The sequence below is a fragment of the Andrena cerasifolii genome, chromosome 1, assembly GCF_050908995.1.
Source record: "Andrena cerasifolii isolate SP2316 chromosome 1, iyAndCera1_principal, whole genome shotgun sequence".
NCBI lineage: Eukaryota > Metazoa > Arthropoda > Insecta > Hymenoptera > Andrenidae > Andrena > Andrena cerasifolii.
Window position 1 is genome coordinate 21,977,882 of NC_135118.1, and position 18,620 is coordinate 21,996,501.

General features: G+C 38.5%; 1 long non-coding RNA gene across 1 annotated transcript in view; it reads left to right on the plus strand.

The window, feature by feature from the left end:
* Positions 1-4,848: 4,848 nt before the first annotated feature.
* The window catches only part of LOC143370306 (uncharacterized), a 458,422-nt gene continuing 444,650 nt past the window's right edge, over positions 4,849-18,620 (plus strand). The window contains exon 1 of the long non-coding RNA XR_013085596.1: positions 4,849-5,111. This is a non-coding gene — a long non-coding RNA (uncharacterized LOC143370306). The remainder of the gene's footprint in view (positions 5,112-18,620) is intronic.

Genomic DNA, 18,620 nt, shown 5'->3' on the forward strand with positions numbered 1-18,620 from the left:
GTATTTGAAAGAATAGTTGTGGGTAAAAGCAATTTTTTTCTTAACCCTTCGTGGTCACACAGCGTGTATTGTACTCCAAGAATAATTTTCGAGTTAAAATATCGTGTCTTTACGACTTCCAAAGGGGATTTTTCGCAAGAAAAACAAAAATTAAAAAATCGCTTTTTTCCCACAACCGTAGAAAATCGCTCATTTTCAACTACAAATTTGATCACATTAAAATTTGCATTTCTAGAAAAAGACTATTAGACCATGATTGTATAAGTATTACGAACGTACAATTATCACTGAAAAGTTAAAAGACTCAAAAATACGAAAATGGTAATTAAAAAAATTTTAAATTCAAATTTTATTATTAAGGTCTAAAAATTTACAGAAAAATTGGCAAATACATATCTAGGGGTGCGATACACCCCGTGTGACCACGAAAGGTTAACGGAGAAAACTTCCCCACACCTTCTTAGCATCCACTACCCCCTCGAGCTCCCTCAAAAGGTAACTGAGAAACCTATAAAACAGAGTACACCTTGTCCAGCACTTAGATTCACTGGTTGCTGCGAAGTCACCATTTTTCGTCACGGAAATAAGGGTTCCTTGCTGCGAGTTGATACCAGCAAGCGTCCTTCCGAGCAGCCGAGGGACTCCGGCATTTGTCGTACGCCACCGCGTTTCTATGCGAACGGAAAGGTACAGAAAAGGGAGGAGAACGGATCAGGGGGAGGACAGGGAGACTCTGAAATACTGGCGTACCCGTGCACGCAACCTTACATTCGTTCGTGGAGCCAGAGAGTGGGGCGAGTTTGGCGTGTCTGGTGGCAGGGTGCGGGGGTGGGTGGGTTTTTCCGGATTACAATAAGTTCACAAAGGACGAGCTACTACTGGGGGTCGACTGTCACGGATTTAAGCGCGTTTTGTGCCTGGAGATTTTCGCCGCGGATTTCCACGACGAATTAGAAATCGTCGGGATTAAAAGCGATGACGAGAGTCACGCTGGAAATTGCTAGGTCAACTCTCGCGTCCTCGCCAGACTCGAGGTACTGTGGAGATTCAATTTCTGGCGGCTCTGATTTCTTTTTACAGTCGCTCCGGAGACTACCATTTGACAGGATTGTTTTAAACATGCACGCCCGGAAAGTTGCACAGTAGTGGAAATTAAGTAACTCTAATTAAAGTCGTCGAGTTATTTGTAGTGGCAGAATTCGTAATCGTCGGATTAATAGAAGTATTGATTTTGAAATTATTCTGCTGCCTTCGCTGCTATTCCAAAGTTCTGTATTTAATAAGCATAGAATCTGTGATTGATCCACGGCGGAATAAGTTAGAGAGCAAAGGGTTCGAAGAGCGTTAAGGGCGTAGGAAATGTTTAAAATTCGTTGAAGCGAATAACAGATGCTAATTCTAACCCAATTATAATATTGTGAGATAAATACATAGTTATGTAATTAACAATTTATTCAATTAACGGGGCGATATTCTTTTTTGGCGCAGGTAGTGGGAAATGCTCGTCAAGTGCAGGCTAGGAATTTTGAGACATTACAGTTATTAAATTTATTATATTGAAAATTGCAGCTCACTATAATGTAACGCGAATAATGAAACGCTGTAGGTACTCATGGGCAATAATTTCAGAAGCGGTGTTTATCGCCGATTTTGAGAGCTTGTTCTGCACATATTGGAACTTCAAAATTGCCCCTACTTTTACGCGCGCCCATGACGGTACATAAACCCACCCGTATAAGGTGGATCGAATTTAAAATTTAATTCAAAATTTCATAAGGCGAGGATGAAGCATGGGTTACCTTTGTTCGTTTAACAGGAAATCGATATCGTCTACGAGTTCGCAAAGTTTACTTTGTGTAATGCTTTCGATACACGTTCAACAGCCCTGCGTCGATTTTAAGGGGAACGCGACGATATTTTATATATATATATATGGTACAACTTATTTCAGCAAACATGGTATGAGGGAAATATAGGATGATTTTTGTAAAAAATATATTGGGATGCATTGCATTTTAATTTCGACGGTATTGCATTTTAGAAATTTCCTCGTGGCCCTTGCATTTACGTACAAAATTTTCTGGCGGAAAATTATGAATTTTTTCGCAGTAAAGCCATTACTATGTAGATTGGAGTTCGCCAAGGAATGATAATTTTAGGGGACCGAAAATTTTAAATTTACGAAGCGGTGAATCATGGACCACTGATTTCTGGCATCATTCACCATAAACAGACTTAAATAAATTGGTTGGCATTAAAGTTCACGTGTATGAAAAATTATAATACAATTGCAGTGTTTGAAAATTATATAAAAATATACATTGGCATTGGCAGATATGTTTAAGAAATTTCTAGTAATGAAATTCTAATATTAATGTTAATGAAGTACTAATGCTAGAGTATTTCACATCGAACAGATGTGATTTTGGAGATTTTCTGACTCCTACTTGTTTTACCATCTTACTTAAACATTCTATGTTCCACTAAGCCTCATATTTTAATAACACCTTAATATACAAAGATTTACCGTATAAAGTGTTTATGTGTTTGTCTGTCGCCTAAAAACTTTCGAACGATAAACTCTGGAGTCACGAAATGTACTCCAGCTCATTACGCCTAGCTGATCCAGATGAATGTGACAAATTTCACAAATAAATAAATAAATTTTTTTTTATAAAATCAGAATCTAAATTTCGAGCGAAGCTGAGTAGTAAGGCTAAATAGTATCATATATACCGATGAAATATTCGCAATTCTATTTATTCTGCCTCAATCTTATATCAAATGGAACTTGCATTAACTCACAATGAGTAAGACATAAGGTATTCCAATATGAAACAAATAAAATATAGAAAATTCTCAACGGCCCATTAGTCCCAACACCTTCCTGAAATATTTACATATTCCTAATGAAGTTTGGAAATACTTCCCCCATAATTCTAATACTCCACTAACCCTGTAACATTCTCTCACTGTCAGGTACCTCTTATATTCGATAAACGTCCTAATTCTCTTAATCGAAACTATACATTCTACTAACTACCAACTTGGTTATATAAAAAAAACAACCTACAAAGATCCTACTCACTCCGTCGCGACGTCGAAAAAACGCTCGTGTGCCCGCAGCCTAAAGCACGTTCGATCTTAATAGGCAAAACAATTACAAACCGCGCAAGTGCCAATCCCCCTAAACCGCCTCTCCACTCACTCCCCTAAAAAAAAAGGACAAGAAATAAAAAGTTACAAAGAAAAAATCAGTCAACGAAACGAACAAGCAATTAAAGTCCAATTAAAAACCTCTTCCACTGAAAATTCCAGGAGCGCGGAGGCGCGCCTCGATCCAATAAAGAACCTGACACGTACGAATCGCCATATTTCTCCCTTATTCGTCGAAACGCTCGTTCGTCCCGGACGCACAGGGAGAGGGGGCGGTAGCCGAACGGTGGACGCGGGCAAAAAAAAAAAAAAAAGAGGGCGGAAAAAAGTCGACGGTGTGTATCGGTTCGGGAAGGGCTACAAAACCGATTTCACGGACGCGTCTAAATATTTAACGGGCCGAGATAAATCAGATTCCGTTACGTTCGTAGCGCGGCCTGGCTTTTTCCGTTCGAGTTGAAATGAAAAATCGCGGCCAACGGAGCAACATTAATTGCCTGGGAATTCGCCGAGCACGAGTCGTGACGGTCGGACGAGGAAACGGGGGAAATGGACTCTCGCACGCGTACGGGGCGGAAAAATCTGGCGGGCGGGGCGCAGGGGTGGGAGCACTGACGGTGACAGTTCGACGATCAAAAAAGTCTTTCGCCTGGCCCTCCTCTTGCCCTGGCAACCGTCCACGGGCCTCTCGAGCCACGGACGTCCATTCCGACCCGCCAGGATTCGATCAGGACGAGAGAGCGGATATCAATCGACAACCGTTTAGGGAAATCGCTGTAGGCGCTTGATTTCAATTAAATTACCTTCCGGTCGGCGTTGGTCGAGAGAGCTTACACTCGGTTCCCCGGCTGTGAAGCTTCCGCTCGATCGGGGTGCTTCGTTCCTTAAGGTCCGTTTCCCTTCGTTGTACTCTTTTAATTAGATTGTGCGGCGGTGTTGTTACTCGATACAGGTGTGGGCTGTGTTGATAGTTGGCCAGACGACGCAGGGTTCAGGGTTCAGTTGGATACGTTTTACTGTAGAGCCAGGGGCCGGGAAGGGAGGAGGGTTGAGACCATGGTATGGTCCAAGTTTTGTACATGGTTAATCAGAGATGAGCGACATTTTTATTTAAATAAAATTTCGAATAACGAATAAAAGTTAAAAAAGATGTTCTTTCATTAAGGGGTCATTCCTGTTAGCGCGCCGAAAAATTCAGCGATTTTCAGGAATTTATTGCGACGAAAATAATTATAGTAATGGAATAAAACTTTTTTGTATTTATTAAACTACATTTCTACCGTAAATAAAAAATATGAAAGTAATAAAATTATTGATTTTCAAATGCTTTTGAAAGTGGTCTTGATGAGGTGTTTAAAAATTCATGACTCGCTCGTGCAGGCGATTTTAGCTGTTAGACTTATCTGACCCTAAAAATCTAAATAGATGATTGATCAGTATGCCTGTCGCTGTCGCTTGGACTATAATTAGTGATTTATCTTAAAAATTAGCAAAATATGCAGGAAAAATGTTTTTTCAGCTTTTTTCGATTTTAAAAGTAGGTTAGACTCAATGGAAATACTTGGTTGTAGCCCCTGCGAGAGTCACAGGTGTGTAGAATAAGCAGTAAAATTTATAAAGCTATCGGTTCAATGTGGACAAATGACGTTTCGAGAAAAACGCGTTCAAATTCACTCGAAAGGGGTGAAATTAACCCCTGAAAATCCGGTTATTTTCCGATTTTGTGTTATAACTCGCGAACTGTAATAGATAGAAAAAAAGTTTCAAGACAAAAGTTACTTCTTTTAATTAGATCTATCATTTGATAAAAAAATTATTTTACGGTTCACAAGTTATAACAGAAAATCGGGAAATAACCGGATTTTCATAGGTCAATTGCACCCCCTTAGAGTGAATTTGGGCAGCAAACAAAAATTGCTTTGTAATCAGGTGGAAATTCCTTACATATTCACAAAGTTTCAGAATTTTTTGAATTTCCGGGTTCGAGATCTTCCCTCGTCAGTAATGTTCTCCGACATATCTGGTCGACTGTTTATTCCTTGGATTCCATTCGTGCGCCCCTCTGACAACGAGACAGTTTGATCGGTAACTATAAGTTGAAAATTCAAACACATTTTATTCGTCTAAAATTGACACTTTTCACGAATTATCTGAAAATTTAAATCCGCAGCGAAATAGTTAAAGCACGCAGAATGAACACTGATTAGCAAGTAAGAAACCAGAGAAGAGTACCTAAGTTCAGCAGTTTAGATATCATTACGTGTCGATCTCGTGGCAGAAGTTACAAACAACGAGATCGTTCGATCAACTGGCTCACTAATTCCGCGTTTAATCCATTGTCGTGATTTCTCTTACTAATTAAATTACGCCGCTCGTTCCTCCTTACCGCCATCGGCGAGTAACGATTTATCGATCTCTCGCGCGTCTAGCAGCCATTACCGATTCTGGACTAGAAGTTCGCCTGGCTAATAGGTTTTTAATCGAGAGGCCACAAATATGTTGCACGGCGAATAGATTTCAATCATCGATGATATGAATACGTTGACGTAGGTGTTTAACCGTAACTTTTCTTTTTATAAAATATATAAATATTTCTAATGGCCTGCCACGTGGCTGAGGAGGCTCAGAATGTGTTGAAAGCATTCACCTTCGTGTGCATGCGATTACTTGTTGATAGCAGTGCAGTATCTTGCAATTGAATACTGTTAGGCCCGTTTCACACATTCGCGGCACGGCACGGCACCGTTTATACGGCACAAACAGACGTTTGGCACAATTGAAGCGCGATCACTTTGAACGCTTCGCTCGTGAAATCGAAAAACTTCCCTAGCCTGACTCCCCCCGCGCCCCTATTCGTTTCGAAAAAGCTCGAACCACGGAGAGGAGTTTTTCCAAAGCGAAACCACCCTTCCTTGGAAGCACCCTTCGACGACAATAACAAGCGTTTTCACAGCTCGGTAACGATCCGTCGCAGAAACGGACGACAGAAGAAAGAAGAAATGCTCGCAGAGACTACAGAGCGAAGTGAAAGAGGAAATATTACATACCCCAGAAAGTTCGTGCGGTTCTTTCCGATCACTTCGGCACGTGGTGTCCAAGTGTTTCATTATATTTTATTGCTTATACGCATTGAAGGGCTAGAGAAATTCGGGATGCATCAGTCGGTACGAAGTGCAGGAAGGATTGCGAAGAAAACAGTCGGCATTGGTAAACCGTAAGACGTGTTATTTCTGCGAGACAAAGCGAGACCGCCTACGACAAAAACCGCGCTGGAAAAAATTTCGGAACTTGATCGGGAAGCTTTCATTCGTCCTCCATATTCTCCAGACCTTTCGCCGTCGGATTGCCGCCTGCCTCTGTCCATGCAAAACTGTTTTAACAGAAAAGAAAACATTTGCAAACGTAGACGATGTGAAACGAACGGTGCGACAATTTTTTTCCGTCGAAAGAAATAAATTTTTTTATAGAAGACGAAATGTACAAGCTTGTATCGCGTTGGGGGAAAGTTGCCGAATTAAATGCCGACTGCTTGAACGATCGAAGCGGTCGAAAGGATATTGAAACATGCCCGCCGTTTCGAAGCTGCGAAAACCGCACGAACTTTCTGGGAGACCTGTATAATAAATCGAACCACCAAGTGGCTACGTTCGTGACAACGGTAACGGGGGAACGCGAATGAGGGGAGACAGTGGAAAATAGAGGATACTGGGAGAGACGGTGGAGACAAGAATGAAAGATAAATTGTCAGATGAAAGGGGCAGGAAAGGGTGTAATGGAAATGGGAAGGAGGAAGAACGGGGAACCGAGAGAGGTTTAAAAGTGTAATGTAAGAGAAGAGATGGAGGACGCGGGATGGGGAGGGGGGATTTATCTCCTTGAGAAAGAGAGAGAATAAAGAAATAAATAGAGGAATTGAAACGGGATTCGGTTAGTGGAGGGGATCAGAGGAGTAGAATTGAACCTGCAGCGTGTACGCTACCACAGTGTACAGCAGCGTTTCCCAAATTATATTCCGTGGAAAGTGAATAAGTATTCCGTGAAAAATTATATATGAAAATTAACATGCGACAAGTTTAAAAAAAGAAATCATTAAGAACGTAATTTTACAAAATATATATACGCTAGTTTATTTTATCACTTTTATGTGTTTTGTTTTAAATAATTACTATTTGAGAATGGATGCTTGTTTTTCTATTAACGCTTACAAGGGAAGATCCCGAACCCGAAAATTAAAAAAATTCTGAAACTTTGTCAATATGTAGGGGATTTCCTCCTGATTACAACGCAATTTTTTTTTTTTTGCTGCCCAAATTCACTCCAAAGGGGGTGCAATTGACCTATGAAAATCCGGTTATTTCCCGATTTTCTGTTATAACTCGTGAACCGTAAAATAATTTTTTTATCAAATGATAGATCTAATTAAAAGAAGTAACTTTTGTCTTGAAACTTTTTTTCTATGTATTACAGTTCGCGAGTTATAACACAAAATCGAAAAATAACCGGATTTTTAGGGGTTAATTTCACCCGTTTCGAGTGAAATTGGGCAGCAAACCAAAATTGCGTGGGAATCAGGAGGAAATCCTCTGCATATTCGCAAAGTTTCAGAATTTTTTGAATTTCCGGGTTCGGGACCTTCCCTTGTGAGTACTACTGTACAAGAGAACACATTTTTTAATGCGTGGACTAAAGTCGAAATCCGCAGCGAAATGGTTAAGAAGAAAATGTTAAGAGAATAGCAATCGTGAAAGAATGTAAAAGTATAGAAATTAGCAAATACTAGGAAACAAACAATTAGCTTTGCTAAATATAATGTTTTAATATCGCTGTGTCTTTTTTAAAGCAGTTGGACGAATGGCGAATTTGTAAATGATATAAACAAATTTCGCATTGTAGACATTAATTATCCAAGCGATGTGAAAGGAATAAGTAGATCTTATGCAACAATATTTAAATAATGTATTATTGTTGCTTTCTGTTATAACTGGGTTAAAGTGGTTGGAAATCTGTTTGCAGGGCGCTAAGAATGGTAAATGTGTAGAAGAACCGTTTTGTTGTGACATTCATCCGTGATACATTCATTCGTAAATCAATTTCGATTCAATTTCAAGTTAGGCGAGGTTTCCAGCTCGTGTACATATATTTTCCTCCGAGTTCTCCCTGCTTTGTAAATTTGGTGTAACGCGTAAGACAATTTTCGAACCGGAGCCGTCTCTGCGGAGCAGCACTTTCTTGAAGTCACTCGAAACACGAGAATTTATATTACGAAACTCGATTACATCACCATTCCTGCATATGATTAAGAGTGGAACAGTGAGAGGTGGCATTGGATGTGATACGATTTGCATTTCCCATCAAACTGGGTGCTGGGTGTTTTGTTCTTTTTTCTTATTCTATTGCTTTTATTAGGATTTATAAGTCTGCGTGAATTTTATAGGTGTTTATGCAAATCTTTGTTGCAAATTTAATTGAATAAAAATTCTTAAAACATTGACATTTTCTGACAGGAATTTTATAACTCTATTTTTTTAAATCAATTTTATTATATTAATGCTAACTAAAATATTTCCTAAATATATATTTTATTATTCAAGATTTTATCATTGGTTTTATCATTTCTGCGTGCTTCATACGATAATTTATTATTCTGAGAATTGAGTGGTGAGAATGTTTGAAAATCAGTGAAACAGGTCAGTAATAGTGGAGACAGATTGCATGTGGTTCTATTTAGTATATCTGCTGGTATATTAAATGGGTTCAAAGTGTGTATAAAAACAGTAGGACACTATGTCGTAAGTATTTCTTGCAAGTAGGTATCGTTTTTGTTCATATTAATTATAACAAGAACGTCAGTTATAAAACTTCGACTTATATAAGTGTTTATATCTAAATCATCACATATTAAAATTCTAAACTCGGTTATCGATCAAATAAATAATTCCCTCTTAATTTTTATCACAAGAAAATCCGTTTAACTACTCTTCAATATTTTCCAAAGGGATATAAATTACAATGGAATTTAATAAACCTTGCGTTTACTTTCGACTGCTGAGTTATTCTATCAGAAGGGTTACACTCTTTCACTCTCATAATACATAAAATTCAAAATATTTAACTGACATTAATAAACTGACAAGATTCTTATAATTAAACCCGATCGAATAACTGGTCATGAAGAAATATCACCTACCTAATGAAATCTACGTTCCACTTATTACACCAAACTCTGAACATTCGACTGAATAATTAAATAAATAATTCAGTACTCACATGTTATCTAACACAAATCAAACAAATTTTTGTCACTCATCAAACCCCAAATTTCCTAAATTCCAATGCACCCAAGAAAACCGATTCCACACTCATTAACAAATTACTTACTCAAGAACATTCCTAAAATAAAAAAACAGGAAGGAATTGAATAACCCACCACTAGCGCGGTAAAAAATACTGTAAATGATTAAACAAAAGACTTTACAAGTTTCGCAAAGACGAAACACTTGTACGGCCGTGCGAAATTGAGAAATATCGCGATAGAATGTATGCAGTTAAATAATAACTTTGCTTTCACAGGTCGCGTATAGTAGCGCGCGCTCAGCGTTAAATTGTAGCCCGCAATTCATTATCACAATTAGCAGCGTTATTATTACAAACGTTGTGTAATTTCGATCGCGCCGCTGTGAAACGCGTGCGGCACATGTGCTGCGAATTATAACGCTCTACGCGTCTAATCATAGGAATACCTTCGGTGTGAACAATGGCGCCGAATTGCGTTCTGATACGAGCACAGAGAAGTCGTAGGTTAATGGCTTCCGATTACTCGAATTCCACAGAGGGCGAATTTAATTGGGATAACGCGCGAGAACGATTAAGCAAACCATTGAATTCGGTGGTTTTTTCTCTGTGAAATTTTACTTGAATTACGTCGATTTGGCAAATCGAAAATTCCAAAATAATTTGACACGTTTGGCTAGCAGTGTGCATAGAGAAAAATTCGGAATGGCTACTAGTTCTAGCTTTCCCAAAATAATTGATATTCGTATAGGGTAAACCAACCAGTGAACGACCGAATTTTTGTATCTACGGACCTTTCAGATTAATACTTGAATATATTTATGTATAACAACAAAACAACTGTTGAAATTGCATTTAAATTTATTTTTCTTGAAATTTTTATGAAAATAATTAGTTATTCTTATCGTAATTTAAAAAAAAAATTTCTTGAATTTTTCTTTAAAAATAATTACTTATTCTTATCTTAATTTTAAAAAACATTATAAAATGCAAAACGTGTAGAAGCCCAGTAAATGACCGCATGCTTTTAATCAGAATTGTACTTATTAATGTTTGCTTCATACGCGTAACTAAAAATGTAGGATATTAAAACTGCAACTACACTCTATTTATATACATATAATAATGTTTAAATTTATAATTGACATTTCTTTGCCTAATGGTCATTCACTGGTTTGCGGTCAATTACTGGTTGGTTTACCCTACACTTGGGTGTGTAATTGGTGTGTTTGGGAATCCATAAGGTTTGCAATTTTATTAATCATAGATTTATCGAGCTCAATATCGAGTTTTTTTAATCGAGTACTCATCCCCTAGTCCCTCCTCGTTCCTCTTCAAAAATAACCCATTGTCAGAAGGATATTCTTTCCCTTCAACTATCTACTATAGTAAACTATATTAGTAAATATAATAAAGTATGTATAAGGTATAAGTGCCTTCACAGCATAAAATTACCAACCAATAATTGAGTTCCTCAAACAGAAATAATTAACATTACTAATCATAATAGTCGGCGAAAGGAAACGTTGCGTCGGTGTCACTGTTTCCAGCCACCCTGTGAACAGGATGCACAAGTCGAGCTGCGATGGTCCCAGTGTCGATGGAGAACCAACACAAGCGAGCAGGAAAAGCGACAACGCGTTTCACTGTGCAACTCGGGAAGTTGCATGAATATTAAGGAAGCTGATACGACAGACATGGACACGGTGACGAATTTTCTCCCGCCGGATGCTTGATAATTTTCCTATGCGACACTCAAAGGTTTAAGGAAGTATTAGGGACGAATGCATAAACATCCAAGCGGGATTTCCAGGAGCGGAATTTTAGATTCTGTCGATTTTTATGGACCATTGAGAGGTGCAACTATCGGTAAGTAATTATTATTATTAGTATTATTATTATTGCATGCGTTCATTTCATAATAATGAAAGTACGACGAAAGCACGAAGAAAGAAGAAAAGGAGAATGCGAACAGAGAAAAATAATCTCCTTTAACTAACTAAACCATTAGAAAAATATATGGTCCCATTTGGAAAATACAATGGTATCTCTGAGACGTTGAAAACAACCACATTAAGAGGCGTTAAATTACTAGGAAACTAAGTAGTAAATTATATATTTTAACAACTCAATATGATTTCAAAAATATTAAATAATAAATATACAATATGTAAGCTCTGATATTCGATTAATTCTGCGAAGAGAACTATCCAATTAAATATTCCAAACATTCTATAAACTTCTCATGATTTGTAGTTTTCTTTATTTTCAATAATTTTCCCCGCGAAATTTCAAAGTATTTACATTGTTCATCATTATCTGAAACATTCGATGCATAGCGAAACGCTGTTTCGCCTGATAAAAATCTTATTTGGTATTGCAACAAAGCGCTGGCTATCAATTATAAAGTTTTCTCGAATCGGGTCCGTTTTGGACGATATAACGAGAGTAATGAGATCTTCATTCAGCGGATATCGGTGATCCGCGAGTTCTCGACGAGGAAAGGTAAATCCAACGCTACCAATTTCCTTCGCCGGATCATTTATTCTTATCCTTTCAGGACTTTTCTGTCCATCTATAGAATATGTATCGGGTCAGGGTTTTCAATTAAGCTTCACGTGCTGGCTCTCTTGAACTTTCGATGATTGCAGCACGCGATTTGTTGTTCGGCATTCAAAGAGGTTGTTAGCATTTTATCCAGGGGCTTTCGGTATTGAATACCGTAGCCGAAAGATTCCTGGAGTCTCGTTATTATTCCTTCGCCTCTGACGGGTATATGGTACAAATAAGTGGAGATAGAAAATTCTTTTCCGTCTTTTCTGTTTAGGACTGAGTGTCTTCGTAGAAAATTTAAGCTTGTGCACAGAAACAGATATGCCATTTTGAATAGAATTTTCTTTAACTGAACAGAAGCGTACCTTGGACAGGGATATAATAATCCTTGAGATTTGTTATAACTACTTTAAATTTTAATTTTACATATTTTCACAAAAATTTAAAAAAAAGATTTCTTTTTAAATTAACCCTCGCCGGGTGGGTGGAGGGTCTATTTTGACCCACGAGACGCTTCTTATGTCAGTCATAATTTATTAGCGCCACTACTTTAAGAAAATAAAGATTTTACACTGTAACAATTTGATGATCTATCCTAAAAGCTTATTCCGAGCATCGAGTGAGTAAAATTCTATTGTGGACCCAAATTGACCCTCCACCCACCCGGCGAGGGTTAATTTAAAAAGAAATCCTTTTTTTTTATTTTTTGTGAAAATATGTAAAATTAAAATTGAAAGTAGTTATAGCAAACCTCGCATACTCTGTCGACTTCTAAGCTAGTCGTCGCCCAAGGGTTAAGCCACTCAAGACTCACTGACTTCCCAACAATTACCACGTAGATGTGCACCGTGGTTTGCAGAATATATTTTGCGGTAAATAATGCAAAGAACCAAAAACGTAATATAACTTATTAAAACGTAACATGAGTTTATATTTGAATGACAAAGATGAAGAGGGAAGCAAACAAGATATTGTCAGCATTAATATTAATACTAATAAACATTCGCGAGCAAAGTTACTTACTGGGATGTTTCTGCATTCGCTAGTGTTATACAGAGTGTATCTGAAATCCTGGTACAACGGAAAAGGAGGTAATTCCTCGTGGAAAAGTTAATTTTCTAGAAAATCGATTTCCAAATCTCGTCAAACCCTTGTGTAAAAATAGTTGGAAATTGTGGATTAACCTTTGATCGAAAAACAGTTTGCTTTCGAGAAAAGCGATATCTAAAATCCATCGAGTGCGTACTGCGTGTGCACTGAACTACGAATCGGTTTCCACCTTCTAATCGATTTCCTCGAAAACAAAACCACGTTCGAGAAAAAGTTCTTCTACAATTTCGACGCGTTTTTGGACAATGATCCATTTCACTCGCAATTGTTGTCCGCCTAATTCTTATCCAAGTATATATAAATTTATTCAAAGTAAATTCATGCATACTAAACGAGTTTTCAATTTCGATTTTCTCACAAACGGAGGCTGATATAAAATATCTTTATTCTACATTTTCGATTTATTTTTCGATGAGAATCCTCTCCTCTTTAATATGTACCGCGACTTCCGACACACCCTCTACACAGTCGTGTGCTTCTTCCATCTGTAATAATTGCCGTAGCAGCTGTCGTTATTACGATGGATACATGTAATACGTAATTCGTAACGTAGAAACACGCTTGACACGCACGCAATATGAATGCGGCCAGCCACTGCAGATCAACATGTTTCCTCGTAGAAGCAAACTGTCTGCTGGTCCGATCGTAAATTCCAAATTAATAGCACGCACAGCTATGGGATTCGCTTGCCCTCGCCGTACAGCAAATCCTTATACTGTCAATGTGGTTGTGACCAAGTATCTATCACGCGGGGAGGTTTAATGTTCATTTCGAGAGATTAATAAACGGAGTAAGTAGCTGGTGGTAACGTGAAATACGACCTGGGACCTAACTAACGTAGCAAGAGTATTTAATAATCTCTGTGTAAAACGAATAAATTAACGTAACAGAGGATTCGAGAGACTTTGAACAGCTCCCTTTCATCTCACACGAATTTCAAGAATGCTATTTTGAATGATTATTATTATTTAAAATTTTCTAGCACGATGTGAATTGCATCAGGCTTTTGGTGCCATGCATTTCCTTGTCTTCCGTTCTCCTGTATCTCTTTATTCCAATAATATCAAAAATTCGAAGCTCTAGGAATTTACTAAAAACAGAATTGCAGAATGATCCATCACCCCAATCCACTGTGTTACACAAAGTTGCTGGATATGGTGTATCTACGAAAAGTTGTGTAAAGGCTCGCGTGAAACGTATAATGCATAATTGCGGGAGGCAAGTAGTGTGAAATTAACACGTCAGACGGGTGACTGGCCTGACAGGACAGTGATGTTCGTCATAAGGGATCACGCGTCCTGTTTCCTTCGTAAGTTTCGATCTTGATGCACGGTCTTGCGGAACTTTGGAGAGCCTCGACTTTAACTGATCCTGCCGACACAACTTTGAAAGGCTAAGGGCGAATACAACCTAGTCACTAGTGACTACGACGCTTTAATTACTCCTGCGTTGTACATACTTTAATACGCAAACTTGCATCTTTCTCTCATAGTACTACAATCATAGTTTCTCGCGCGAACATAGTGCAAACAATATCTCGGCACGAGTGTCGATTAACTTATCGAGTTCTGCCAAAAATCGTTCAATCGTTAAAAAATTAAAGCGGAAGAATATTTATTAATGAATGGAGTATTGAATAAAAGAATTTCGCAACAAATAAGAGCGGTCGCATTTGCGAGTAGGTAACTTGGAATTTCCTGTGCATTAAAATTGTCAACGCTTTTTTAATACCTTTGTGATTATTATAGCAACGTGGTCTTGGAAAGATAAAAGGTTTCGAATGATATTAAACGGTGAATAATTTCGAATTAGTGCAAGTGTACCTATCACTGGAGTACGACGAAACAGGAGTGATTTTGAATTTCATTTCCCTAGCTCGTTTAATTAATATTTTTCCTGCCGTTTAAGCGGTTATTGGACGGAGAAAGTTAAATTAAACGTGGATTACTTTTTAATAATGCCTCTTGAACCGGTGGGATACTCGTATCTGCGCGAAACCGTTCCGTGAGTGTATATTATGCGTGGAATGCGAAAAATTGTGACGCTCGATGATTATTGATGTGAATTATTGCGTATTCGCGACGCATCGATTCGCTTTATTCCGCTTTCGTATTCCATTGCATCGATGCTGGGATATATGTAGCCACCGTTGATTGACGAATTAGTGTTATAAAGCAACGTTGCTCGATTTGAAACACGGTGTAACAGCTTATTGATTGAGAATGGAATGTTATTAATTGAAATGAAAATTGTGAACACAGATAAAATGCAACTTGGACTTTATAAATTTCATTTAAATTAACACTGAATGGCGCAAGGTTATGAAAAATGGGCCTTTAAATAGGTCACGTCATTCCAAGGGAAAGTTTTGTACAAAGCAAACTTCTTCTTCGTATTGCCTTCAAAGTAAACATTCGGAGCGTCTCGGATAGTTTCGATGCTTTCCAGAAAATATCGACGTGAAAGCTCGCGGGAAAACACGCCAACGCCACTCAAAGTATTAATAAAATTTCTGTACAGTAACAGTCTAAGGAAAGTATAACAACAAACAAGGAGGGGCTGTATTCCTACCCATTTCACATAGACTGTGTTCTCTGGACACATTGACATAAAATACAGAAGTTTGAATTAGGAACATATACACTGCAAGTAATATTCAAACCAATAAAATTTATTCAATTCTACTAACTACAAATTCTTACACTTTGTCAAGCTTTAATGACCCCAGTGTGTAACCATTATTATTACCTAATCTCTTAAACCTAATCTTTTAAACCTCCAATTAAATCTTAACATATTTTATATCGAAATAATTACCTAATCTCCACTTTTAAATTGAATTAAACACAAAATTATTTAATTCTTAAACCTGCAATTAAATCTTAATATAATGTATATAAAATTAATTATCTAATCTTTAATTTTCAATTAAAACTACAAAATTATTTAATTTTTAGTTTTAACTTTGTTAAAACTTCCTTATTACTGGGAGACACACTTGGGGTGCGAAGTGTTAATCCTTGAACAGCGGAGTTTGACCACGCCTCGGACTTAGGGTTCGCATTGCCCCACAATTTCATTTACATACACTTCGGGATAAGCTTTTAAATTAGGTTCTCACCTTGTCGTCCAAAATCCTCATCTTTTTAAGAGGAAATACAAATAGCAAGTAACACGCAGGGTTTGATGTTTGGGGTGAATCAACTCAAAACTGACCCTGTATTCGCCAGTACAGTTAATCCTGGAACGACGCTGTCGGTGTTCAATTCGAGTATTTCGAAATCCACTTAACGTTTCCGAAAAGTGCCACGGCCTAAAAGCAGGGATGTGGAGTCGGAGTCTGAGTTCAGAAGGAATTTCTGATTACCGGAGTCGGAGTCGAAAAAATATATGCCGACTCCAACACCGACTCCATATTAGTAAATTTTATAAAAATCCGAGTCTGTTGAGCTCTACTTTAGTCTGTATTTTATTGAAATAAAAAGTGCTTCAGTGGCCATTGACTGTATTAGTTAAATTGAAAGTTTTTTTCATTATCGGTTCTTTTCTTTGTTTGCCTTTACTGTTAGCGTAGCTTTAACTATTTATACTGTAGATATATAATATAAACAAACATACTATATATTAAATATTAGTAATTTAGTTTTATATATATATATATATATATATATATATATATATAAAACTAAATTACTAATTTACTACTACTAACTTCTACATTTATAATAGACTGTACATGTACTGAGTATATTAACAGTCTATTATGAATGTAGAAGTCGGAGTCTTTGGTAAAAAAAAAGAGGAGTCGGAGTCGGGAGTTTTGACAGCTAAAAGTACACTCTCTAAAATTGTGGCAGCGTGCTTCTAGGGTCAGTAAGAAGATGTGATTGATGAAGCGAACAGATTTTTGTATAACAGAAGGCACAGGCCTGTGCGTCCGGCACAGATCATTGATCACTCACAGATATCGTCTGGACGTAACGACACGCGCGCTGATCGAACGGACACAGCGATATCGGTCACTTCATTTTCGAAGGAGCGCATTTTGCCGGCCGTCAACGGCCGTTACCCGCAGTCACGAAGCTAGTGGCCGGATCGTTAGGGTGATGAATCGACACGCGAAGGGCCAGGTGGACCGAATATAGGTTGGCTCGCCGGATGACGAAAGACGCGTGTAAATCACACACGTGCTAGTAACTCGAACGATGACTTCCTGGAGCCCGGCCAAATGCGAACGACCAGCGACGACGCGAGATAGAGCGGAAAAGGCGAGGACACGCGGGCCACTGTTTTGCGCGTGTTACTCGGGGACAGAAAGGGGAGAAGAGAATGGACCAGTGGGCGGACGGCTGGAGACGTTTTTCGGGCGAAACGCCCCGGGAGGCTTCTCGCATTTTATGCCTTTGTAGGTACGCTACCAGCGCGCCCCTGCTTGGCTGGATCCTTGACAGAGACGATTTCAGTGCACCTGGAATTTAATTGTAATTGCAAATTCCCTCTCAGCAGGGAGTACCAACCGGGCCTCCGAGCTTGATAAGAAGGCTTGGTGTGTTTTGACACTGGAATCGCGAACTACTTTACCCGACCGTCTTGATTTTAATACCTCGAGAATTGGCGTTTGGCTTTTTGTTAGTTGTTCCAGGAGCACGTATGTATTTGTACGGAGAGATTCGCAGGTGACGCAGTTCTTGGCGGCGGTATCGCATTCTACTTGTTGTATGGCCTTTATTCCGCCCCACCTTTGTCTGTCAACCCTCTAATATTAAGTCTTCTGATAACAGCAGGAATACTGACACGTCGCCCCTATTCGTCACTTTATTAACGCAATGCAGATTTTGTGATGTAATAAAGACGAATTACTATTGTAGGGATAGGTTTCGTAATTCCTATATTCTCGGGAGTCACGGAAAAAGAGCGCCTCAGACGATGGGATTCGAACCCACGATCTACGGGTGATTTGCGCTACTGGCCAGGCGCCTTACCAACGTCGCCATTTTTGTTTCTATGAAAAAGTTTGTTTATTGGAAGGACGTGTACAGTCGACAAATTAGAGGCACCAAAAACACTTGAAAAATTGCCAGACATTCAGAGGGACAGAGTTGCACAGGAGAGGGGTCGCCCGGCTGCAGGAACCACCCCCCGCTGCTCTGCCCAAAAAGGGCCGTTTGTATTACACAAAAACTCCCGGCTCTGCCTTAATACTATATGATATAGATATGCTTAGGAAACCTTATAATTAATCAGGTAGCTGGATGCTAATCACTAATTGGCCCCACAGCGAGGGACGTGAGTGTGGGGAAAAAACTCCTTACATGGTAGTAAGGGAAAACCCCAGTTACCCACGTCGCCAAAGCCGACCCTCCGAGGTCTCTTATTCCGGGCTCCCTCTTATGGAGGTTCCTGATCCCACATTATTATTATTATCATTATTATTATCATTATTATTATCATTATTATTATCATTATTATTATCATTATTATTATCATTATTATTATCATTATTATTATCA